Raw genomic sequence first — 27,052 nt, 5'->3', positions numbered from 1 at the left:
CAACGTGATGAAACTTTTGCCTGACAAACAAAATGCATACAGAACAATCATTGAGCAAGTTATCGATATATAAGGAGGATTATATGTGAGTCATTGTTTATATTTTTGGTGTATTTTATACATAATTTTGTTTTGGTGATTGCGTTACAACCTTCGATGCAATTCTATAGTTTACAGCTTCATTATTTCTCATTTAATACATTTACTTTTTGTAATTCTTAATGTTGGTTATTGAAATGTATCGCTAAAATTGGGATTACACTAGAAATTCCTCAAAAATAATAAAAGATGAAAAACAACAACTAATAAAGATGAGAATAATAGTCCGAAATAAAAATAAATTACAAATTACTATATAATGCTGATCTCAAAAATGAATTTTTTTTTACATAGGCATCACCACATTATCAAGGCCAAGAGGCCACTCAAGGATAAGGGTTAAAGAGTGTACAGTAGAAATTGGACAATATAGTAATCATTAGTAATGAAAATTTGGTAAATTTGATAACTTATATGGAACGGCTCATCAAGAACTTATTTACGTTAGACTTGAACACAACCATATTGTAGTCAGCCGGAAAGCAGGAAAACGGAAGACAATTCCACAGGCGTGCAGTTCTAAGAAAGAAGCTTTGTTCATGGAATCTACGTTTAGGTTTAGGCACAAATAAAGAGTGGGGGGAATTATTGATAGTGTTTACAGCTAGACGAGTGTTTCTTGTGAAAGTTTGGCGAGGGGGGAACATAGATTGAAGCTCAGTCGAACACTTTCCATGAAAGGAATAATATAAATATCTATTTATTTTTCATTCATCTAAAATATTTTATAATTATCAGTAAGCTCTGCTACTGATATGCCCGAAGTAGTGTGAAGTGCTTAGATGATAAAAGTTTTTTTAAAAAATTGTTTTCGAGAGAAGTCCCCACCCACCCCAAAATTTAAACGTAATGTGCTAAATATCGGAAAAATCATGCTTGCAGAAATAGCAGCATATATGTAAGAGGTAAATATAGTTTACTTAAATCATTGCTGGTAAATGAATGTAGAACAGTATATGAAGGCTATAGCAATGCAGGGAACTGGTTAATAGAGTGATGTGGCGCACGGACAAAAGTAGACACAAAAATGAGTTTCAATAATTTCAAAGTTACTTCTAGCATATTTAGCATTATATTGTTTTACATGGTTTTACATTCGCTTTGCAATTGAGAAATTGGGTTGGGCCAATAAGTGCGGATAATAGAATCCCTGTTTTTTTTTTTTTTTTCTGTTTTTCTAAAAACATGATTTTGTTGGTCACTCTTATCTACGAAGGGCGACAAAATTGATATCAGAAATATATATTTCCGCAGGATTTTTCATTACTTTTCATCATATTTTAGTTTGGTTTCAATACCCTAAAATTTGAAACTCTCTTTACACATTTCATAAATCAGAGTCTATTTTTTTAAGGCTCTTTTTGAACCCAGTCAACGTCGGGTACTGCTGCTCGTATGTATGTATATATATATATATATATATATATATATATATATATATATATATATATATATATATATGTATATGTATATATATATATATATATATATATATATTACACGGTTGTCACTACTTATCAAGGCCCGGAAGCCACTCAGGGATAAGGGTTATTGCAAGTACAGTACGTTATTGTGGAGATTTATTGAAGTGTTTACTTGAAGTTACGGTTCATTAGGAATTTGTTTACGTTGGACTTGAAGACATCCAGGTTGTAGCCAGGTGAGAAGCAAGCAGACGGAACAGAGTTCCACAGGCGTGCAGTTCTAAGAAAGAAGCTTTGTTCATGGAATCTACGTTTTGATTTAGGCACAGATAAAGGGTGGGGAAAATTTTTGACAGTGGATTCAGCTAGACGGGTGTTTTTCGTGAAAGATTGGCGAGGGCGGACCAGAGATTGGAATTCAGACGAGCACCTGCCATGGAAATAATGATAAAATAAGGATAGGCTCGCAACGTCTCTTCTGTGGGAAAGAGATAGTAGGGATATATATATATACATGTGTGTGTGTGTGTGTATGTATATATGTGTGTGTGTGCATCTATATATGTGTGTGTATGTATATATGTGTGTGCGTGTATGTATATATATGCCTATATGTGTATCTATGTATATATGTATATATATGCATGTGTATATGTATATATATGTCCATATATACATGTATATATGTATATAAATGTGCGTATATATATGTTTATAAATGTGTATATAAGATATTTTAATTAATGCAGATTTCATATTTATTATTATAGCGCTATTTCTACAGTGGTCATTGAATTGTATTCAACCATAATAATTAATTCAAAATTCAGAAAGGAGTGACCTGGGAGTCATCAGCGATAATCGAAACGAAACCTTTAGCGCTTAGTTGTTACTGTTATCTCTATCGACCGATTAACCATTAAGAAAACATTAAAACTTATGCAACTTTATATATACATATTTGCGCATGCGCAAAAGTAACAAGTTCTATCAACTTATTGCTTACAAGTTCATTTTTTCAATCATTATCACTTAGCAGCTAGTTTTACCGACTAAAATAAAAATCGAATTTGTGTCACAGGTCCAAATCTTCTAATCTCAAGTTTTAATTTTGGAGACCAAAAATAAAGAAAGGAGCTTGGTAGAGACCGTTTCACACACAGACAAAATAACTTCATATATATATATATATATATATATATATATATATATATATATATATATATATATATATATATATATATATATATAAAATCTTGTTTCTAAAAATTTATTGAACTTTAAAACAAAAACAAAAACATTATTAACCTGTAAGGAATATATACAAAATTTTAAGTATCTAACACGGAATTCAAATAAACAAGAAAAACCTTACTTCATGGAGTTTTGAAAAATGCAATTCTTCTCATCAAAGGGAAGATGTTTTCAAAATATACAATAAATTTTGCAGGTTAATACATGAAAAGAAACTACAAATATGAAATTAATCATGCTGCTCCCCAAAAGTTATTTAACTGTTAATGACAGTTTATAGGGACTCAATGAGATTAGGAAAGCAGGAAACGAGAAAATAGGGAAGAATATATATATGTACTAGCATTTCAGCCCGATGTTGCTCGGGTCTTTGGATGTATATGTTGAGCAAAAAAAAAAAAAATGAAAAATTGTAGTAGGAAGGCAGGCTCGAACTCCTACCGCAAAGGAGGAAAAGAACAGGAAAAAAAACCTGACGTCTATGCTGTTACGACGACCGCTAAACAAATTAAGGCTAGGCAATCGAAAGGAGAGGATGCCTTTCAAAAATATCGGCGAAAAAACGCGACCCCTCCCTGTAGAAATGTGCCCAGTTTAAGATGAAGATATTAATATTTTAGCCAATTTTTCGATATTTGTCGTATGAAAGGTCGAACTTCACAACGATACTGATCTTGAAAAAATCCGTCGCTTTTATCGAAAGTCTTGAGCAGACATGCAAACATACATACATACATTTATATATTGGTAACTAAACATTTTCGACCCAAACTGATTAAAAAGCTTGCCCTATCTCTGAATACCCTTTATGGAAACTTTCAAATGTTTAGACCAGAAATTGTCTGAGTAATTTGGTACAGACCGCAGGGGTCTAATTTATTGAAACTTTGACCCATATTATGACCCCTTAACATTTATTGTCTGGGGCTCAAAGCAAGTTATGAAGTTAAATCCATGTCCAAGGAACCTATATTTAAAATTTCAAATGTTTAAACCCAAAATTGTCGGAGGAGTTTGGTAGAGTTCTCAAAGGTCAAATCGTTGAACGTTGACCCCTTAACAGCCAAATTTTTTGGCCGAAAACCGTTCACATAGATTTTCCCAAATCTCAGTACCCTGTATATCAAATTTCGAGTCTGTTTACTGAAAATTCACAGAGTTATTGTGTAGGGAAATGTACACACACACACACACACACACACACACACACACACACACACACACACACACACACACACACACACACGCGCACGCGCGTTCACTTATACATATATATATATACCCGTTTTAAACTTTGTCAGAATAGGATACCCCGAGCAACTCCTCCCCAGATGTGGCAACTGTACTCTATGTTAGGACATATTTGGCTCTTATATAGATGGACGCTTCTGTCGGGCGCGAGGTAACTTCTGAGGGCAGAGTGATGCAGCTATTTTTCAGTGATCTTCACAACAGATTTGATGAAAGTCTTCCATTTCTGGTCGGGAATGAAGATCAATCCTTGAAGCTTGTCGAAGCAGGATGCTTCTTCGAGACGAGAACTATTCATATCATTTGGAGCCAAGTGGATTTTAGAGCATTGTGGTGAAAAGATAGAAGCTTGGTTTTAGATGCATTAAAATTAACCAGTCATCTTTTAGCTAATTGCACCATGGGACATTGTAGTCATTCTAGTATTGCCCCCCCCCCCAGATGTGGCAAAAGTATCCCATCTTAAGACGTATTTGGGTCTTATACAGGTAGAGGATTGCGTTGGGAGTGAGATACCTTCTGGAGCGGTAGAATGATCCAATCATATTTCCAACGACCTTGGCAATTGTTCCATTTCAGGTAAGGATTGAACGTCAGATGCAGAAGCTTGTCAAAGCAGAGCACTTCCTCGAGACGAGAGCCATTTGTTTCAATTTGGGCCAAGTGAGGATCAAAGCATTGGTAGTAAAAGGTTTAAACTTGGTTTTGGATGCATTAAAATTAACTAGTCACCTTTTGCCCCGCTGCACCGCGTGCTCACGGTCGGAGAAGAGAGACTCAGAGATCGTGGTTGTTGCTAGCATTTGTTTCGATCTGTTATTATTAATAACTTAGATACTGTCAGGCGAAAAGTATATCTTTTCATCCAGGTGTTGATATTTAAAGAAAGAGAAAAGAAGGAAAGGAAGTACTTTTTGTAAAACAACAGGTCATGTGGTCCGATTTAGAATAATATAAAAAAAAACTCTTATTATGCTTTAGCTAAAAGGTTTAAAGATGATCTAATTTTAGCATTGATTTCTCTAGGTTTTTTTAATGTCTAAGAGGGCTGGAGAAGTTGGGAGGGAGAGAGAGATACGCACACACACACATTCACACACACACACACACACACACACACACACACACACACAAGGGTAATATATATGTTGACGTAGACTTCTGTTAAGGAAGGGAAAGTTTTGTAATGTCAGGAGGGAGGCTCATTCAAAATAGATTTTGTTTTATTTTATTTTATTTTATTATTACGCTGCAAGTGTACATGTATACGTTTAAGTGTATATATATATATATATATATATATATATATATATATATATAAAGTTGTGTGTGTGTGTGTGTGTCTGGTCACGAATAGGCTCCTATATGGTTGACTATTTAAAAAAAAATCGTATAATGATAGAAGATATATCGAGACACAGGAATGGGTATGTTTGATCTGGCAGAACAGTGGTTCATTAAAATTGTGGGGTCTGCGTTCGCGCCTGGTCCACAAAGTATAGAAATAAAAAATTTAAAAATTTAAAAAAAAACGTTTACAAGTGTTTTTGATATAGATGTAAATAAGAATACTTTGATAAGTATGTTTTAACTTAAATAGGGATGGTATAATAAAATTGTGGGGCCTACGTTCGCGCCTGGTCTCCATAGAATGGAAATAGGCACAAACTTTAAGAAAGACTTTTCATATCTATATGCGTAAGTATACTTTGATAATTATGTTTCAGTTTGAAGAAATATGGTATAATAAAATTATGGGGTGTTCGTTCGCGCCTGACCTCCATAGAATGGAAATATGTCACAAAGTTTAACAAGGTTTTTTAATATAGATCCATAGAATATTGTGATAAGTGTTTCAGTGTGAACAGGTATGGTATAATAAATTATGGGGTTTATCTATTTTATTTTTCCTTTCATCATATTTTGCTTTGGTTTTGATACCCCCAAATTCGAAGCTATCTCATTACAACCCTTCCTTTTCATAACCTATCATACTTTCATAAATCAGAGTTCGTTTTCTGTAGGCTGTTTTTGAACCCAGTCAACGACGGGTACTTTTGCTAGTATATATATTAGTGATGGAACGATAAAGCTGTAGTTTTCTTATAAGTATGGCTTCTAGTAATTTTAGTCGCTGTGTGCAATTGTTAAGGTATCGAATTTTAGTATCGTTAGTTAAGATATTTCTAATATCGGACGAGAGTAAGTTTTTATCATGGGATGTTAGGTGTTGCTTTATGTCGCCATTGTTAGCTAAATGATAGGTTAATCGTACCAACTCTGCCGTGTTCAATCAGACGTGCACAATAATGACTTGCTGCAAAAATATACAAACATGTGTGTATATATATATATATATATATATATATATATATATATATATATATATATATATATATATATATATAATTATTTATCAGATACCTACAGACACTAGTCTTCCGGGAATCATCAATGCAGAGTGTCACGATTAACACCGGTCGAGAGATTCGAACCCGGCAACGAAGCCATGTCTGACTCCATTAGCAACGACCAAATCCATTCGGCCACCGTTAACCGCAAGAAATATTGTTGAAATTTAAACATTTATTTTTAAATGTTTTTAACGTCTGTCAGAGTGATCTAACCATTATATGATGATCTCCATATGTGAGCTAAATTGACTACTTTATTTCAACTGTAAAGTGCTCAACGATAAGAAACGAGTTTCTTAAAGGGGCTGACACACACACACACACACACACACACACACACACACACACACACACACACACACATATATATCGTAGAGACATACAAAGATCGTTCTAAAAGTAATGCCTTCATTTTTTCTCAACAAGTTGAAGAACTACGAAGACAAGGGTAGTACTATTCAAACGAGCAATTTTTTTCTGTCTCAGAATTTATGTTTCTACAAACCACTATACATTGGCAATGCATTTTCGTCAAGAATGTCAATGGCGCACTTCTGCTTCTGACGCACGTATATGACAAGCGTTGCTTTCTTAGAATATCACGCCGTCAATATCGGAAGCAAAGAAATGAAACTTTAAGGTTATGAATGTTTACATTCAGCCACCATAACAATACAATTTGCAATACTCTCTTATTCATTCGGGTGAATTAAATAAATATGAAGCACTACTTTTAGATCATCGACCCTCGCGTATATATATATATATATATATATATATATATATATATATATATATATATATATATATATATATACATATAAAGTTTAAAATCTTGTTGAACATTCAAAGACTCACGTTTTCTTTTTTATAACCTACGTTTATTTCCTTATATATATATATATATATATATATATATATATATATATATATATATATATATATATATATATATATATATATATATATATATATATAATCGATATAAGACACTAATTAGAAATCAGATCACGGTAGATATTACTTGAAGTAATACTTTCAGGGCGATCATAGCTAAAAAGGAGAAGCTCAATATTTAAGCATAGAGCAATATATAAGTTAAGTACTTATATTTAAATTCTGAAAAAAAGAACAACATATAGACACATATATTCGAATTAAGAATTTATTAGTTGACAAAAGGAATATATAGAAAGGGTTGTGCTTATTTCCTTAATCCATAGATTTTCTATAAAGGCTCATATCATCAGAGGAAGTGAAATGCGGTTGTATCAAATTCCCTTTTCCTATAATTATTTCCATATAATTATCATTCACCACGTATTCACAGCTGAACATTTTGCTAACCGCATTTCATTAAAACAAAAATGCAAAAATATTAAATAATAAAAAAATATATAAAAATTAATAAATGTTTGTAGCTCCACTTTTATTTCATTTAATTCATCTTTCTTCTCGTTACACAAACTAACAAACAAACACACACTCATATATAATGTACACATACACATATTTATATATACAGATTATACACACATATATATTATGCACGTATATATTATATATACATATATTTTATACGCGCATACATATATATATTATACATATATATGTTTATACATACAGACATACATATATATATACATATATTATTATATACATATATACATATATTATATATATATATATTATACACAGACATATATATATATATCATACACACATAAATCTATTATGCACATACATAATATATATATATTATTGTACACATACGTATATATATTATTATACACACACACATATATATGTAAATATTATTACACACATACATATATGTATTATACACACATATACATATACATACACAATTATATATATATATATATATATATATATATATAACTATTACCACACAGACACGCACACACACACACACACACAACACAAACATACACACATATATTGTTTTCGATTTCTTGGCTCTTAACTATACTACAACGGCATCGATCATGATAAAACTTGACAAAAAAAAAAAAAAATCAATCAAATTACTTACCTAATACTTTTTTTTAATAGTTAGTTTCGGTCGTGGATTACTTCCACTTACGCTCTTAGAAAAGCTGTGAATCCACGCATTCTCCCTCCAGCTATGGGTTAAATTGTAAGGTAGACTAGACTCTCAAGCTTTGTTTGCGCAACTAGTCTGACTAAGACCTCCTTCTCTGCTCATTCCGGCATTGTTTTCAGTCGCCCGAGGCTTCTCATTGTAACCGGGTCCAAGCAACACCAGTGTAGGAGACGCGCGGTTAGTGATTCAGCAAACCTTGCTTTACTATAGACTATCAACACCGGAACAACATTTACAGATGGTACTCATTGTTTTTGTAGACAGAAAAGCGGCCATAAAAAAAAATTTCATTAATCAATTAATTGTAATTACTTAAAGTTTTTTTTTTTCGAGAAGAAATGAAGAGTTTAAAATTTATTATAAAATTAAACGGGCGCCAGTGACATAAAACATCTGATAACGTTGAAATGAAATCGATTAGAGATGCACGTGTGTCTGTGTGCGCGGGAGATTTTTGGTTTCTTTCCGGTTGTTGGCTGAGTACAAGCAAAGCATACGATACTGTTTGTACACACATGAACCGTATACGTATATCTATTAATAAAAAAAAAAAAAAAAAATAGTGAGGGGTCAGTTTGATATCGATATTATTTGATAAACAGGTCCCTCACTTTACGATCGATTATCCTCGTCCGAAGATCTCAACTGAAATGTCGCGTTTCTTCGTGTGTCTGTGTGTTCGCCATGTGCATGCGTATTTATGCCATTCCTCTTTTATTTAGTCGAAAAAACATAGGAATAACGCCAGATTTTATCATTTTTTTTCTAGTTTTCAACAAATGTGGTATGGTCTTGTGTCCAATTGTTCAATATATATGCGCGTGTGTGTGTATGTGTGTACAGATGTATGCATTTATATATGTATGCATATATATGTATATATATATGTATGCATTTATATATATGTATGTATATATGTATGTATATGTATGTGTATATTTATACGTATATATATGTATTTTGTATGTATATATATATATATATATATATATATATATATATATGTATGCACACACACACACACGCACACACACATATATATATATGTACACACACACACACATACACACACACACACACACACACACACACACACACATATATATATATATATATATATATATATATATATATATATGGGAAAAGAAAATAATTTAAAACTGTAAATTAAAATTTACAATTAAATTTATTATTCGACAAAATAATCCAAAGTCAGTCAATTTTAAAGTCAGAATGCTCCAAAACCAATTTTCGAAGCCAAAGATTCTGGATATTTTGTTTCTTAAAAGGAATTTTCTTTCGCCTTTCAGATTACCAATAGAGAGTTATTACCCCCGCTAAAATGTGATTCCTGTTTTTTTTTTTACAACTGTTTCATGCATATGAATATTTAAACTGTTTTTCTTACAATTTATGACCAAATATCATCATTTGTTGTTCGATCTAATGCATCAACCAGCAAATTCTAGCTTTGCTACAATTATAATTTGATAATTTCTACTTTCCTCTGATGAATAGCAAGAGTGGCATTCTTTGAAACTTCGTGGAATAAAGACTTTTAAAATTGTTGTTGGAGTATTCTGTCGAATAATAAAATTCATTGTAAATTGTAATCTACAGTTTTAAATGCTTTTATTTTCCCTTATAATAAGCTCTACCTTCTATTGTGTCTCTATTGAGCTTTTTTATTTGGAAGGGAGTAATTAATTAATCTATCTATCTATCTATCTATCTATCTATCTATCTATCTATCTATCTATCTATAAAAGTGAAAGTTTCTGTCTGTCTCTCTGTCTGTGTGACTGTGTGTATATCTGTGTACATTTCCCTACACAATAACTCTGTCAATTTTCAGTCTACAGACTCAAAATTTAATATACAAAGTACTGGGATTTGGAAATAAAATCTTTGTAATCCGGTTTCAGCCAGAGATTTGGTTGTTAAGGGGGTCAATTAATTAATTAATTAAGGGGTCAATTAATAAGGTCAATATAAGTACCTTTAAGTTTACCTCCGATTATATCGGGTAAACATTTCTTTTCTGCTGTATTGATAGTTATATATATATATATATATATATATATATATATATATATATATATATATATATGCACGTATGCATATATATGTAGACATGTGTATATATTTAATTATATACGAGCAAACAGTTAATAAAACATGTTAAAAATACTTTGATAAAAAGTTAAAAACATATTTAATCTGAAAAGGAAACACTAGATAAGTGGATAGTCCCTAATCCGCGGAGTTTCGAAGAAATACTTTCCTTCTCATCAGAGGGTTGGGATAACCAAAATGCAGGATCGGATTTTGCATGCAAAAGTATTTGATGAAACAACAAGTAAGTCAAATATCTTTTTTATTTTATTTTTTATTTTATTTTATTTAATTATATATATGTGTATGTGCATATATGTATATATATATGTATGTATTTATGTATATGCATGTATATATATATATGTATACACACACACACACACACACACACACATATATATATATATATATATATATATATATATATATATATATAGTAAGTTATAAAATGTATATGGCGATTAAGCTACACTGAACACTTTGCAGCTAATTCTACCCTATGCGACGAAGGCCATCAACTCCCCATATTTCCTCCTATAACACAGAACAAGCTAGGTAACATACAAATATCCGTGCATGAGGTCGCCAAGCTAATAAAGAACCTAGATTCCAGTAAAGCAACTGGCCCTGATGGCATCCCAATTATAGTGTTAAAAAAGCTTCAACCAGAACTTGCTCCCATACTTACGAAACTATTTAAGCGCTGCCTTAAGGAGAAGTGCTTTCAGATTCCCTGGAAGACCTCTTCAGTTTGCCCTATATTTAAGAATTCAGGTGATAAGTCATCTCCCTCTCAATACAGACCTATAAGTCTCCTGTGTGTTATGAGTAAGTTGCTGGAATCCATATTAAATAGAGAAATAGTCAACCACCTCAGCAGGAATAACCTTCTTAGTGACACACAATATGGTTTCCGCTCTGCAAGATCTACCGCAGATGTGCTGACGGTTATATTCCACAGGATAAGTGAATCTCTTGACAAAGGCTTTCTTTCTAGGGCAATTGCTCTTGACATATCAAAGTCCTTTGACAAGGTATGGCATAAGGGTCTACTTCACAAGATTTCCAGCTACGGTATAACGGGAAATGTTTTCTCAATTATTAAATCATTTCTCTCCGATAGGCTCATAAGAGTAGTGGTCGATGGACAAAAATCGGAGGCCTGCAATATAAATGCTGGAGTCCCCCAGGGGTCAATCCTGGGCCCAACTCTCTTCCTGATCTACATCAATGAACTCCCTAAACACATACTTAAATCATTCGTTGACATCTATGCTGATGACACAACCATCTACGGCAACACATCAAAGGCTGTAAATGAAAAAGTTCTCTCTGATTCTCTCTCCTCTGATCTCGAGCACGTGGTTCAGTGGGGGAAGATGTGGCTGCATCCAAAACCAAACTCCTATCCTTACACCATCAACGCTCTGATCCCCAGCTGGCATCAATTGTAATGGATGGCTCTCGTCTGGGTGAGGCTCCGTGTTTCGACAAGCTTCTGGGTTTGACCTTTACTCCTGATCTGAAATGGAACACGTACATCAAGTCTGTTGCCAAGGTCGCTGGAAAGATGGTGGGATCCTTCTACCACTCCAGAAGATATCTCACTACTGATGCAATTCTCTATCTATATAAAAGTCAAGTACGTCCAAGGATGGAATACTGTTACCATATCTGGGCAGGAGCTGCTAAAAACAGCCTATCCTGCCTTGACAGAGTACAAAATAGACTTCGTGGCTTAGTGGGGGATGCCCTTTTCTCTACCCTTCAACCTCTCTCCCACAGAAGAGACGTTGCGAGCCTGTCCTTGTGTTATCGTTATTTCCATGGCAGGTGCTCGTCTGAACTCCAATCTCTGGTCCCCCCTCGTCAATCTTCACGAAAAACACCCGTCTAGCTGAATCCACTGTGAAATATTTCCCTCACTCTATATCTGTGCCTAAATCAAAACGCGGATTCCATGAACAAAGCTTCTTTCTTAGAACTGCACGCCTGTGGAACTCTGTTCCGTCTGCCTGCTTCCCTCCGGACTACAACTTGGATGTGTTCAAGTCCAATGTTAACAAATTCCTAACGAACCGCCCCCTTAAGTAAACACTTCAGCAAATCTCCTCACTAACTTAATGTACTTGCAATAACCCTTAACCCTGAGTGGCTTCCGGGCCTTGATAAGTGGTGATCACTATGTAAAAAAAAAAAAAAATTCCGCGTTTCATCCACTCTAGGACTCTTCAAGCCTGAAGAGTCCTAGAGTGGATGAAACGCGGAATATTCAGTGTAGCTTAATCGCCATATATATTTTATAACTTACTTACTAGCTCTACCTACGTATTGAGCACTTTTGAAGTAAATCCTTAAAGTTCACGCATAAATCTATACTTTCGTATATTAATTTATGTGAGTAAATTAAGTAGTTATATATATATATATATATATATATATATATATATATATATATATATATATAATTTTGTTTAAACAAATTACGACAATAACAAAGCTACAGTTTTGGTCTAATTAAGTTCGATTTCATTGGGTAACCTAAACGTTCGATGTCATGAAGGCACGTTCTTAAAATGAAAGCAAATAAATAAATAAACGCCAAGTATTTAAATTTCATGTCAGTACCCAAGTCACGTGATTTACAACTCTAATAAAAGAAAGGGGGCTAATGAAGATGAATATATTCGGAGTAGTGGGGAAGACAAGGCTTTAAATCGTGAAACAGATGAGATGGTACCGGAACAAAAGGAATAGGGATGAAAGCGGAAAGAATAGATAGATGCTAGGAAGCTTAGACAAGTTATAATAATACGTGTGGGTGGGGAAATTTCACTTTGATAATATTCTTTCTGACGTTCTATTTTTACAAATATCAATAATGATCATAATAATAATCGTCGAACTAACTTGGCGTTGCAATGTCAATAACTAATAAATGCAATATTGTTATCCACATAACAAATACGTTGTATTGTCGGGAATTGGGTGTAACATTGGAGGGGGTATATACGACGTACGTGTGTCTGAATGTGGAAGATATATAGTTACTAGTATTTGCTATGCATGGTATGAGTTATATTTTGCGTTATTAATTAGTATACTGTAGAATATCAACGTACTATGTGAACTAGTAGTTTTGTGTAAACCGTTTGTGATTAAAAGTAAAAAAGTAAACATTGAATCGCTTTATTCCTCTCAATACAACGTAAATATATTTCCTATTTCACAAATGAATCCATGGCAAGAATTCTTAAAATAAACATTGATCAAAGAGAACGGTAATAGTGTTCTTCTAATGAATGCATGTATGCAGAGTGTATACACGATTGTATATATATATGCCACAGTCATCTGTATGACATCCGTATATATATGTGTGTGTTCGTCTAATCTAGTTTTTCTATTGTTTGTTAAATTGATGCATGTGTAACACTTACGAAACTGTTGATATATTAACAGATACAGTTTAACAACGGACATGTAACATTTATTACAGAAAGAGACAAATAACAGTTCTATGTGGTTGTAACATTAGGCCAATCAGAGAAACATACCTGGTCCGTCTTTGATCTTGTTTGACAGATCCTCGGGAAAGCTGCAACGAAGATTCCTCCCAATGAATCAACAAATCTCGGGTGGTCTTTTCAGCAACTTTATTTACCGATGTTTCCCCATCGGAAAAGACGATTCAACGTCCTTGCTTCTGTAGATCGTCTGTATGTCAGGCCAATCTGTTTGAAATGTCTCTGCCAGGAAGCGAGGTTCGTAATGACATAATTCAAAGGTTATCTGTTATCACAACTTCCGAGTTCATGAATGATTGTAAGTTTAAGACTGTTGTTTTTGTTAAGCAGATCAGACATTCGCACAAAGCCCGCGAGAATCGTGCCTCAAGGATGTCCAGTGTTCATGAAATCCTTCTCCACATCCATTCATTATACGTGCAAGATGCCAGATGTTTACCACTAGCACCCAGATCAGGAATGCCGCGCTATTACATATGACGCCGGGTAATAACATTGATTTGGTTCAAAGCACACAAAGGGATGTACAGGGTGTCCCCCAAAATTTGACGTCATTTTAAATGCTAATATATTGGAAACTACTCATATTTCACGAACTCTCTCGACCTTCTCTTCTGATATTGATGGCCATCCAGATCCTTTAGCCTTGCATAAGCAACATTCATCCCTAAATATGTGGTGCCAGATCCACTTGTTGGTGCGTTTTGGTTAATTTTACAAAGGAGGCACGCTGCACTGTCTTGGGTGACTTTGTTCGAACATATTTCAACAAGCAAAATGACATTTTTTTTAAGTGAACGGCATTTCTCAACCTGAAAAGAGATAAATTTACAAACATTGAGCATAAAATATTGAACCGTTTCTATACAAGCTGTGAAAAATTGTAGGCCATTTCAACGAAATTTGCCAAAAGTACTGACCTGCGAAATGATGTAAAATTTTTGGAACACCCTGTACATGCCCGAAAGCAACGTTCTTTGACACTTTCTTTTTTTTTGTTTGTAACACACACAGGTAGAGACTAGAAGACAACAGATATGAACTCTTTCTTTGATTTTCACTAGAATACTTCTTTTAATTTTACTTGAAAGTCACCACTTATCAAGGCCCCATGGTCACTCGAGGATAATGGATGTAAGGAGGTAGTGTATTAATTGCTAATGGTGTAAATTGGGTTGAATTTGATTATTTATGGCGACGGTTCAACAAGAACTTGTTTACATTGGATTTGAAAGCTACTATGTTGTATTGAACCGGGAAGCAGCACAGCGGAAAAGTGTTCCACAGGCGGGCAGTTCTGGGGAAAGAAACTTTGTTCATGGAATCTGCGTTTAGAGTACTGTTAACTGAATAGCTCTGACAGTCCCACGGTTCTACGCCCCCGACCACTGAGATGGCGCGGAGAGCTGTTGCTGTTTGTTTGTTTGCTTGTTGAACAATGAAATGTTTGGCATTCGTTTCCCCGATATCTTTCTATTAAGAATTATTTCTGGAAGGATATCGGATACATACGGGAGGGACCACGTGAAAGTCGCCAACGTTCATAAGTGAAATTGTTTCTGTGAAACGAACTGGGTTCGAACTTGCCACACCAGGTTGTCAGCATGCATTGTTAACTACTGAGTCACCATTACCTCCTAGCTGTTACTGATGAACGCCGAACTTGACAATAGTTTGTTCCATATCACGAAGAGATGATGGTGGGTTGCTGTTGTTCAGCAAATCAGCCTTTTGCACAGAGCCCATGAGGATCGTACCTCAAGGTTGTCCGGTCTGCATGAAGAATTGAGCACTCTCAGCAGTTAGTAATGCGAATGTTAAAGTGTATCAACGTTCTAATGAATGTATATCACTAAAAAATAAGTTTCATCATTTCTTATTAGTTTTTAGGAACAGATCTCATTTTAAATATTAAGCTAATTTTTAAACTAGAAACTTTTATTTGCGAAACAATAAAACCTAAAAATATTGTTAGTGATTGCTGATGCTCTTCTTACCCACCCCCCACAGATTTTTGTTTGTTTGTTTGTTTGTTTGTTAAGCACCATTCATAATGATTTTCATCAAAATCTTTCTATTAAAAGAGAAACCCTGCGAAGTGAAACTGTTTCTGTGGAACGAAATGGGTTCAAACTTGGCACCCCTAGGTTATCAGTTCGCATCGTTAACCTTTGAGCCATCATCATCTCCCTACTGCTGCTGTTGTTCCTATTTATTTACCTCCCACTCGAGAGCAAAATTAAGCACAAAGTCGGTTTGCAATGTAGGGAAATCAAGCTTCCCCCCCCAAAGGCACTCTAAATTGAAATACAAACTGCATAGATCTAGAAGGATTTCTCCTTCACTGACCGATGACAGAATAGAACAAGTGTAGTATCAAACAGATACTACACTTTTTTCCTAGTCAAAAAGCCCGTTGTTGTTTGGATCTGATTGTAGCGTCTAATATGGAAATATCGCTATCGCCTGTTTTTGACTGAATTCATTCTCCTAGATTTGAGGCACTTTATTGTTCCTGGAAAACATTTAGTTACCCTTTACATCAAGGCCGACGGGGATTAGTGGTTGCTTCATGGCATCAAGGAAGGTGTTCATCTGTAATGATAGTGTGAAACCACGCGTTTTTAGTCGACAACAATCGCCGACTCCATCGTGGCCTTGTACACTTTCAGTTTTCATTCTCTTTCCGGCAGTCGTTTGTCACACATTGGCGACTACCGAGGGCGAGCACTGGTTCAAAAGTGTAAAAAATAACCAAACTCAAGAGAAAGAAAAGACTCCGATAGATTTTGTAGATGTTGGTTGTACCCTGCATGTGTGTGACACCATCGTTTCCCTAAACACTAATGCCCACATCTTAGTTTTCTATCAAAGCCATGTTCGTCAGTCGGTGGATCTCTTCATCTCGGCCTCCTAAAACTCTCCAGATTTGATCTAAGCAGCAACCTGCCGGCAACCGCCTCAATCTGAAAACTGTCCTGACTTATCGCCAACTCAAGACTTCATAAACTGTTGCCAAACTCATCCCCACTCCAAGAACTGTCCGTAAACTAATTCTAAATATATCAATCTCTATTGTTCTGTCCTTTGTTCTAGTAACTGCCACACCTTGATTAACAATCTTATTTTCAAAGGCTCTTGTGTGCCTTGGTGAGCAAGTTCCGCCGTTGTATTTCTACTAACTTTAATTCCCATCACATTTGTTTTGCTGATCACCTAGTTTATTGCGCTTTTCTTTGTTTCCTAACATTTTTGGCGGTATGTCGTTAATATCACAACAGTTTCACATGCGCCAACGCAAAGTTTTTATCTCCAATCTGTATTGCAATAGATAATTATTTATCTCCCTCTCACGTCAGGAAAGTGTCATTTGAAACCAGCGCCCTAGAAGAAAAGCATTCTGGCCTGAAAAAAATATGCCTGGCCGCCTCGTCGAAAATCTCCAGTAGAAGTACCTTAGGCGATTAACACTAAACCAAACCCTTCCTAAAGGACCAGATAGTAAAGCCTGGGAAGGTGGACCTTCTAGAACTATACAGAACCATACCTAATACGGACAGATAACTTAGGGACACCAAAATACTCAATCGAGATAGACGAGTGGACATCCTAGCTTCCGTAGATTGTCCATGGACGCAGTGTCATAAACGACCAGAGGCCATCGGGTCCTGATGCATACGCTTTTGAATTTAACAAAAATATGTTTAGCCGGACTGCAGAGGTAATACCGTTGTGTGCCAGACCAATTCGTCTTGTGTGGCCCTTCCAGGAACCGAAGTACCTGAAGAGGTATATTAGACACTACTCGTTGCCATAATCACGTCACGTTGAGGAAGGGTTGAAGTTTGTGCTGCTACTGCTGCTGCCCATAAATGGGCTCAATCATTATTAATACTCTTGGGAGAGCAGTGAACTCGACTCTTCGCCATGAGTAAAATAGTGATTTTTGTTCAATTAATCGGATACAATGAAGTGTTTATAAGGAACATAGTGTTTTTAGTATTAAAATGGCGACCGAAAGTGGTTGAGATGCCGTAAAAACAGACGAATAAAACTCAACCGAATCCTCTGGAGGTGAAAACACACACAAAATTCCGCCAGAAGGGCGGGTTCTAAGTTTGTATTAAATAAATAAAAATACACAAAGTAAATAACAATTAAAAACACGCGCAAAAAACAGCAATATGTTCAATTATTGAAAACAACAAAACCAAAAAATAAAATAAATAAATAAATAATAAACAAACACAAAAAAAAACAAACAAAAACGAATTCTGTTCTGCTGGCAGCAAATAAATAACGAAGCTAATTAAACCTACCCACATAGGAGAAGGAAAATTAAGGAAGCAAGTCGCGGGAGGATGCACAAAAGAAACGATGGGGTGAGACTTGGTGGAAACATCTTCGCCTTGATTAAAGTCGGGTGGAAGATGTCCCCTTTCTCCTAAAGATACTTCTTGGAATTTTCTTTTTTTCTGTTTCATTCCATTATTCCCTCGAATGCATTTTATTTTTTCGGAAGTATAGGGTGGGTGAGATAAAGCTAGAGAGGTCGAAAGGGCGGAAGTTGGAAAGAAGAGATTCTTTGTCTTTTATGTAATTCCACAGGGGCATTTTTGGGCACCATCTAATGAATTATTTAGGATAATTTAATCTGTGTATTTTTCCTTTTCTTTTTTTTTTATTTTACGATGACATGAAATTATTGACTAAAAGTAGCGATGCCTCAAACAAGGCATAAATAACTGAATAATAAAAAAAAAAATAATAGGCTAAATCGTCTTCTGCTACATGCCAGAAACTGTTGTGTTATTTTTACATACCGTATATTTTAGCGTATCAGACGACCCTTAAAGTTAAAAAAATCATCTTTAAAAATTGGGAATCGTCTTATACAACTGATATAGTCTAGCATGGTGGTGGAAATGTCATGGTCTGGGGCTGCATGAGTGCTGAAGGTATTGGAGAGTTACATTTCATTGGGGGGAAACATGAACTCCAACATGTACTGTCAAACACTGCAGCAGAGTATGATCCCCTCCCCCCAGAAACTGAGTCGCAGAGCAGTGTTCCAGCATGAAAATGACCCAAAACACACATCCAAGACAACCCCTGCTTTACTGAAAAGGCTGAGAGTAAAGGTGATAGTCTGGCCAAGTATGTCTCCAGACTTGAACCCAATAGGACATCTTTGGAGCATCCTCAAGCAGAAGGTGAAGGTGTGCAAAGTCTCAAATATTCGCCAGCTTCGCGATGTCGTAATTGAAGAGTGGAAGGGCATTCCAGTGGCTACATGTGAAGCTCTGGAAACTCCATGCCGAGGAGAGTAAAAGCAGTTTTGGATAATGATGGTGGCCACACAAAATATTCAGAGCTGACATGTTGTATGTTAATATTGACAACTTTTTGTAATGGGTGTACTCACTTTTGTTGCCAGGGATTTAATTTTTAATGGCTAAGTTATTTTGAGGGGAAAATAAATTACCTCTGTTATACATGCTGCAAACAAACTACTTTTCAGTGTTGTCCCATGAAGAGATATACTTAAATATTTGAAGAAATGTGAGGGATGTACGCACTTTTGTGATACACTATATATATATATATATATATATATATATATATATATATATATATATATATATATATATATATGTCTCTTTTTTTTTCATTTTTCTTAAACTTTTTCTTCTAGGGGATGGGACATCCAACCAGATGTCTGACATTTACCCCTATTTTAGTGAGTCCAACCAAGAGATCTTTTCAGGATTCTAGCCGTCCCTTTCAGTGCAATCGTTTGTATTTCACTTGCACTTGGTTCACCGGGTATAATTGCTATGTACTTTTTAAAGTTCTTTTTCATAAGCCCAGTTGCTCCTATGATGACTGGTATAATTGAAACGTCTTTTAATTTCCAATTTCGTTTCATATCATACATAAGTCCTTGATATATGTATATATATATATATATATATATATATATATATATATATATATATGATAAATTTATGAAAATTTGCTCCAATTTTATACATCGTCTTATCTGACGGTCGCCTTATACATCGAAATAGACGGTAAAAATTACGGATACTCCCGTCGAGTTTAACGTATGAGGTAAGTTGTTAGGAAATCCACACAGATGACTTGTTTACAGAGGTGAAGGTTTTGTGTAGAACCATCCACACTTTTTGATACAACTGCTTATCTCGATCGGTGCAATAGCGACAGCAAGATAGTACAAATAAATAAACGTTTTAAAATACGTTATAACAGAAAGAATACCCTTGCCGATAGAAGAGCAACTTATCTTGCTTTTGGTAACATTTATTTGTTGTGCATTTATTTATTTTTTTTTTTCAAATTTTTTTTTTTTTTTTTGGCTATTGTAAAAAATGTCTCAAGATGGCGTTTTCTGCATTCGAACGCTTAGACGAACGAGATGACGAAATGAAATCGCATTCTTTTGTTTCCCTTTCTTCTTCGTGATTCGGATTTCCTTGTTTTCTTCTTGAATTACAATTTTTGTTTCGGATTTTTTTTTGAGGACTACTCCCTAGAATTTCGTCTAATTAAAGTGAAACTAAAACCAGGCACCTGTTATCGATAGCTTTAGACAACCCGACCAGAAAAAAAAAAAAAAAAAAGTTTGCAACATCTAACTTGCTCGACTCTCTTCTCCCCCCTCTCTCTTTTTTTTGGCTTTTTTTAATTTTTATTTCCCTGTGCTCGTATTTATTTCATTTTATTCCCTCTCTTCTTATTTTATTGCAATAAAGGAATGTTTCTACATAAATCTTAACCCTTATTTATTCGTTGTTTTTAGAACCGAAATAAATTGGACAACCGACGAATGGAATTCTTCCGAAAAGAGATATCAATAATAATAAAAAACAAAAACAAAAAAAAACATAAAAAAATAAACTTAAAACAACAAATAATGTTTTTTTTTTCCTTTCATTATTTTACTTTTTTACGTTTCTTGTGCAAATAAATAAAGTTAACTTTTTCCTAAAAATAAAACTTTACTTTTAGGTAAATATATTCGTTTTAATAAAATGCGTTATTTGAATAGAAGCAATAAATAGTGTGTTCGTGTGTGTGTGTACACGTGCGTATGTCTGTATATATATATATATATATATATATATATATATATATATAGTAGTGTGTATATATATATATATGTGTGTATAAATTAGTGTAATATATATATAAATAATAGTGTGTGTGTGTATATATATGTACATGCACGCGCGCGCACACACACACACAAACATATATATATATATATATATATATATATATATATATATATATATATAATCACACCCTTTCTCTTTTTTGTTTTAGTTTCTGTTTAACCACACTGAGCCACAGCAATACACGGTGCATCTAGTATATATATATATAAATATATATATATATATATATATATATATATATATATATATATATATATATATATATATACAGAGAGAGAGAGAGAGAGAGAGACAGACAGACAGACAGACAGACAGACAGACAAATAGATAGACAGACAGATGCATACATAAAAACTATGTGTGTGTGAGTACGCGCGTTTGTATGCGAATACATGCACATTATATATATATATATATATATATATATATATATATATATATATATATATATATATATATATATATATACTAGACTATATGTGACCCGACGGTCAGTATGTTATATTAGCTATTGAATTCATGTATGAGCGTGACACTTATGACGTAAAGAAAATAGTTTTCTTTTGACATAACAGAAACATTTCTATGAAAGTATATTAAAATGAAAAAAGAATATAGATAGATTTCTATGAGTCGTTCTGTTTATTATAATTGATTATTTTTGAAAAAAAAATTTTACAGTTACTGAATTATAAGTGGTTGACCATACATATAGGTAAATGTGCACTGAACAGATACCATAATACTTATAGTTAAATTCAAATTTTGATATATCTGCTTTTTTTTTACATCGTTCATTTCTGTATTACAGTTAAGTTATTTTAAACTTCCCATGTAAAAAAATAATTTCGAAATAATAACGTTAATGTTTCAGCGTCCCAATTGTTCTTTTGTTCTTTTGTTTATTTTAAACCCCACTCTTCTCGTGTTAAATAATAATTTCGAAATAATAACGTTAATATTTCAGTGAGCAGGCCATGCGCACATGCGCAACCGGATGTCGTAAACCGGAAAGTGGGTTACGTACATTGTTACAAGGTCATTTGAGTTTTATATATGGATATATATATATATATATATATATATATATATATATATATATAATGTGTGTGCGTGTATTCGCATTACAAACGCGCGTGCTCAAACACACATATAGTTCTTATGTATGCATCTGTCTGTCTCTCCCTCTTCCCCCCTCTCTCTCTCTCTCTCTCTCTCTCTCTCTCTCTCTCTCTATATATATATATATATATATATATATATATATATATATATATATATAAACTAACTGTACAATGCGTTGCTGTGGCTCAGTGTGGTTAAACGAAAAATAAAAGAAAAAAGGAAAAGGGCGTGTTTCTTATATGTGTAATTACACATTACTTTTGGGTATATAAAATTTGACAGTCTCTAACACTTGCACTCACAAAACAAAGATAGCAGAAATAGATACAGTTTATGCAAATAGGACGCGGAAATTACCAAGCATGAAACGAAACACGAAACCATACAGAAACACATCATTTCATAAAACTATTCCATTCTCAACACTTTTTGTGTTAATATATTATTTCAAACAATTTCTTACAACTTTCTACCTTCCCTTTTTTTCTTCGCCAAACTCATTCCTCTCTCTCTCTCTCTCTCTCTCTCTCTCTCTCTCTCTGGATACACACATAACTCAATTCGGCGTAAGGGAAATAACTTTACAAAAATCTGAGTTATTGCATTTTACATGATAATATCGAAATGATATAGATATAAACTGAAGAATGAGTCTTTTTTTCTAAATTTTAGATACTATTTTTCTATGGTTTCGCATACTTTAGAATAGAAACGTTATAGAGGTTTGTTCAGTATTTTTTAAGTTTTAGCGAGACATACACATATACACACGTCCATTGCTAAGAATAATACTAATACTACTAATAATTGCACTCTATTCCTAATGGGTGTTGAGTACCTGTCTATTTGAAGTCGAAACTATATTATTACTTCGATTAATGTTCTGTTGTACCGTTTTTTAATACAATTCCAATGCTCAATTCGGAGGTTGGTAGTGTAGTACCTGTTCTGATATTGATACGCTCTCCTAGGCATTACCTTTTCTGTTGTATGGTCTATTGCCCTATTTGTACTGTGATCATCATACCATACTCCCAGAGAGGCGTTCTCAATTTTTGGCGGGTGTGGTGATACGTTAGCAATGATGATGATTATGGCTATCTTGCTTACAAAATTACATTAAACGACTTGGTCTCATAGCCTCTTATTATTTTAAGACTAAACAAATTATAAAGTATATATATGATTTACATGATACATTTTTTATAATGATATTTATAATCTGGTTCAGGAATATATATATATATATATATATATATATATATATATATATATATATATATAAATAAAATGAACTAATTTTTTCCCGTCTGATTTTGACATTAATAGGATTAAAAATCAAGATATTTCATGCAAATATAATATGCACAAACGGCAGAACAATATCTGAGGTGTGTTATAGGCTTATTATTTCTCAAATTCCTCGATAATCTTAGATTTCTATACTTTTTCTGCTGAGAAGTCACGGCCAAAATCGGTTAAGATCAATGGAAGTGGTAAAATATTTTCTCTCTAATAAATTCCTCCTCCCCCTGCCACCACTTAACACCGTTTGGGGATCGTTCACAAGGAACAGTTGAGAAGAGAACACCGGTTTGGCTTCGTAGTTCTTTCATGTGAAGTTATTTAAAATCACTAAACTAAGCTGCAGTGCTCTGTGGCGTAATGGTTAGCGTGCTGGACAATTCACATTATGTTTTCACGTTCGCGCCGACCTACCGTAGTCGTTTTTTTTTTTTCCTAAACAACTGGAATGGACTTTTCTTGGTGGTCGAACTGTTAACGTTGCAGATGTTTTTTTTTTGTTTTTTTTCACACTTTATTTTCCTACTTTTACTCATGACTCCGGGTTTGATCCTTCCTACTTACCTACCATAACATTTTTTAAAACTCCCCCCCCCCCCGTCCCGGAAACAAACACTCAGGCAACGCCGGGTACCCCCGCTAGTATATATATATATATATATATATATATATATATATATATATATATATATAGTAGCGGGTGGGGGGCGGCATTGCGCGTGCGTAGAGTACGCTTAATTATGATATTTTAATTTGTCCAGATTGCGCATATATTATTATTATATAGTCGTGATTTCAAAAGTAAAGAAAAAAGGTATTTAGGTGCCATCAGCTAGAATCGAAACCGAAACTGTAGCATTCAAAGCTGGTGACGTTACCACTGTACCAACGTGACATGCATACAAACAAATCCAAAATTAAAAATAAACTAAGATGAATGTAGAAAATGTTTAACAATTTAAATCTTTCTTTTACCAATTTTGACTCTTTAAAAACAGTTTTATTTAGAAAAGTTTTGACACTTTAAAAACAGTTTTAACACTTTAAAAACAGTTTCATTTAGAAAAGATTTGACACTTTAAAAACAGTTTTATTTAGAAAAGTTTGGCACTTTAAAAACAGTTTTAACCGGTTAAAGGCTATTTAGAAAAAAGGCCCGTAAAAAATCCAATCACTTGATGACCCTAGCGCCGCTCTGCGACTTTTAGTTTGAAACACTATCCCCCTTTCGGGGGGAATAAAGTTTGAAAATACGGAGACAGACCAACAAAAATATAGCCGTTTATATATTAGATTATTTATTTTAATTTTCATTTTTAAAACAGTACTTTACTAACACGTGTTTCATTATCACTATAAAATCCACAACGACAAAATAACTTTGAAAGCGATAATAAAAGTAGCAAATAACATCAGCAGGTGCCCGTAGCTTAACGGTATGCGCATTTGACTATAGAACATATGGTTCGCGGTTCAACCCCTAATTCAGTCACACTACGCTGATGGGCTGTAAAGCAGTGAGACAGGTGCACATATATGTGTGTGTTTTAAAAAATAAAGTAAAAATAAATGATATATATATATATATATATATATATATATATATATATATATATATATATATATTTGTGTGTGTGTACTTCAGAATAAAATTATCTAACAATAATTGGTATGGAAACCTATGATTATAAGTCTTACAAGATATTACTGGCAGTAATATTCTTTGTCTTACATAGAATAATAAAACTCTTTTGATTTGAAATTCAAACATTTTACGTCATAAATTTTTAAATTCATTGAATGACTAAAATTTGATTATATATATATATATATATATATATATATATATATATATATATATATATATATTATACTGTTGGTAGAATTTTTCAGTAACTCATAACAACAACACAATATGTCATTCCAAAGAGTGCTCAATGCATGAAACAGAGCAATATATTGATTTGTTGGAGAGTTATTGCCTACACATTAGCAAACGTGTTTCAATGACCCCCTAGCAGGGAAAATCACCTCATCAGGCCAATGGATGGTTTTTGGCCTGATGAGGTGATTTTCCCTGCTAGGGGGTCATTGAAACACGTTTGCTAATGTGTAGCCGATAGCTCTCCAACAAATCAATATATATATATATATATATATATATATATATATATATATATATATATATATATATATATATATATATATATATATATAATCAAATTTTAGTCATATCTTTTTTCTCCCTTTCTTGCTTTCTAATCTCATTGAACCCCTATAAACTATCACTAACTGTGTAATAACTTTTTAGATGCAAGTATGATTGCTTTTATATTGTTTGTTTCCTTTTGTGCATTAACCTGCATAATTTATTATATATTTTTGCAAACTTCTTCCCTCTGATGAGAAGAATTGCATTCTTCGAAACTCCATGGAATAAGATTTTTCTTGTTTTTTTTTTGTACTCCTTGCTGAATAATTAAAATTTTGTTTACTTTCCTTATAGGTTTATAATGTTTTTGTTGTTCAGAATTTGAATAAATTTTATTGCATATTACACACACACACACACACACACACACACACACACACACACACACACACACACACACACACACACACACGCACACACACACACACACACATATATGCCTCTCTTTCTCTCTCTATATATATATATATATATGCATACATATATGTGTATATATATAAAAGAATTATAATAGCTTTAGTACGAGAATAAACTTAAAATAATATTAAATATTTTAAATATTTATATAAACAATCCAAACTAGACAAAAAAAATTATCCAAAAGAACTGTTTTAATAGAAGAAAATAAAATTTAAAAAATGTGCATATAAGGAAAAAAAACAGAAATTGTTATTATCCGACAAGGTTTGCTAAATTAAAAATTAAGAAATCCTTAATACGGGTAATTTCAAAGAATGCCTGCTTCTCATCAGGGGAAAGATAATAACACAATATAAGGATGAAATTCTTTTCCAAGCATGAAATGAAACTTCAAAATATGAATACGAACATATTTGTATAACAGAAAAAGTTTTGGAAATATCATAGCAAATTGGTGTAGCTATAGCAACGAAAAGTTCTGGAATATCAAATAGGTTGGAGAAGTCAATGGAGATCCGTAGGTTGAAGTCCATATTTGGTAATACCCACATGCAAATCCAAGACAGGTAAATC

The 27,052-nt window shown here is 33.5% G+C and overlaps 2 protein-coding genes across 2 annotated transcripts in view; one reads left to right on the top strand and one right to left on the bottom strand.

Moving 5' to 3' along the window:
- LOC145296756 (adhesion G protein-coupled receptor L4-like) overlaps positions 1–9,217 on the bottom strand; it is a 700,831-nt gene extending 691,614 nt beyond the window's left edge. Inside the window, exon 1 of the mRNA XM_080142799.1 lies at positions 8,499–9,217. The gene's annotated coding sequence lies outside the window, so the exon portion shown is untranslated. The remainder of the gene's footprint in view (positions 1–8,498) is intronic.
- Positions 1–27,052, top strand: part of LOC145296757 (uncharacterized) — a 485,527-nt gene that overhangs the window by 298,079 nt on the left and 160,396 nt on the right. The gene's annotated exons all lie outside the window — the stretch shown is intronic.

Source organism: Euprymna scolopes, chromosome 17 (genome assembly GCF_053919585.1).
Source record: "Euprymna scolopes isolate OS-2025 chromosome 17, ASM5391958v1, whole genome shotgun sequence".
NCBI classification, from domain to species: domain Eukaryota; kingdom Metazoa; phylum Mollusca; class Cephalopoda; order Sepiida; family Sepiolidae; genus Euprymna; species Euprymna scolopes.
This window is presented reverse-complemented; position numbering and strand designations above follow the sequence as displayed.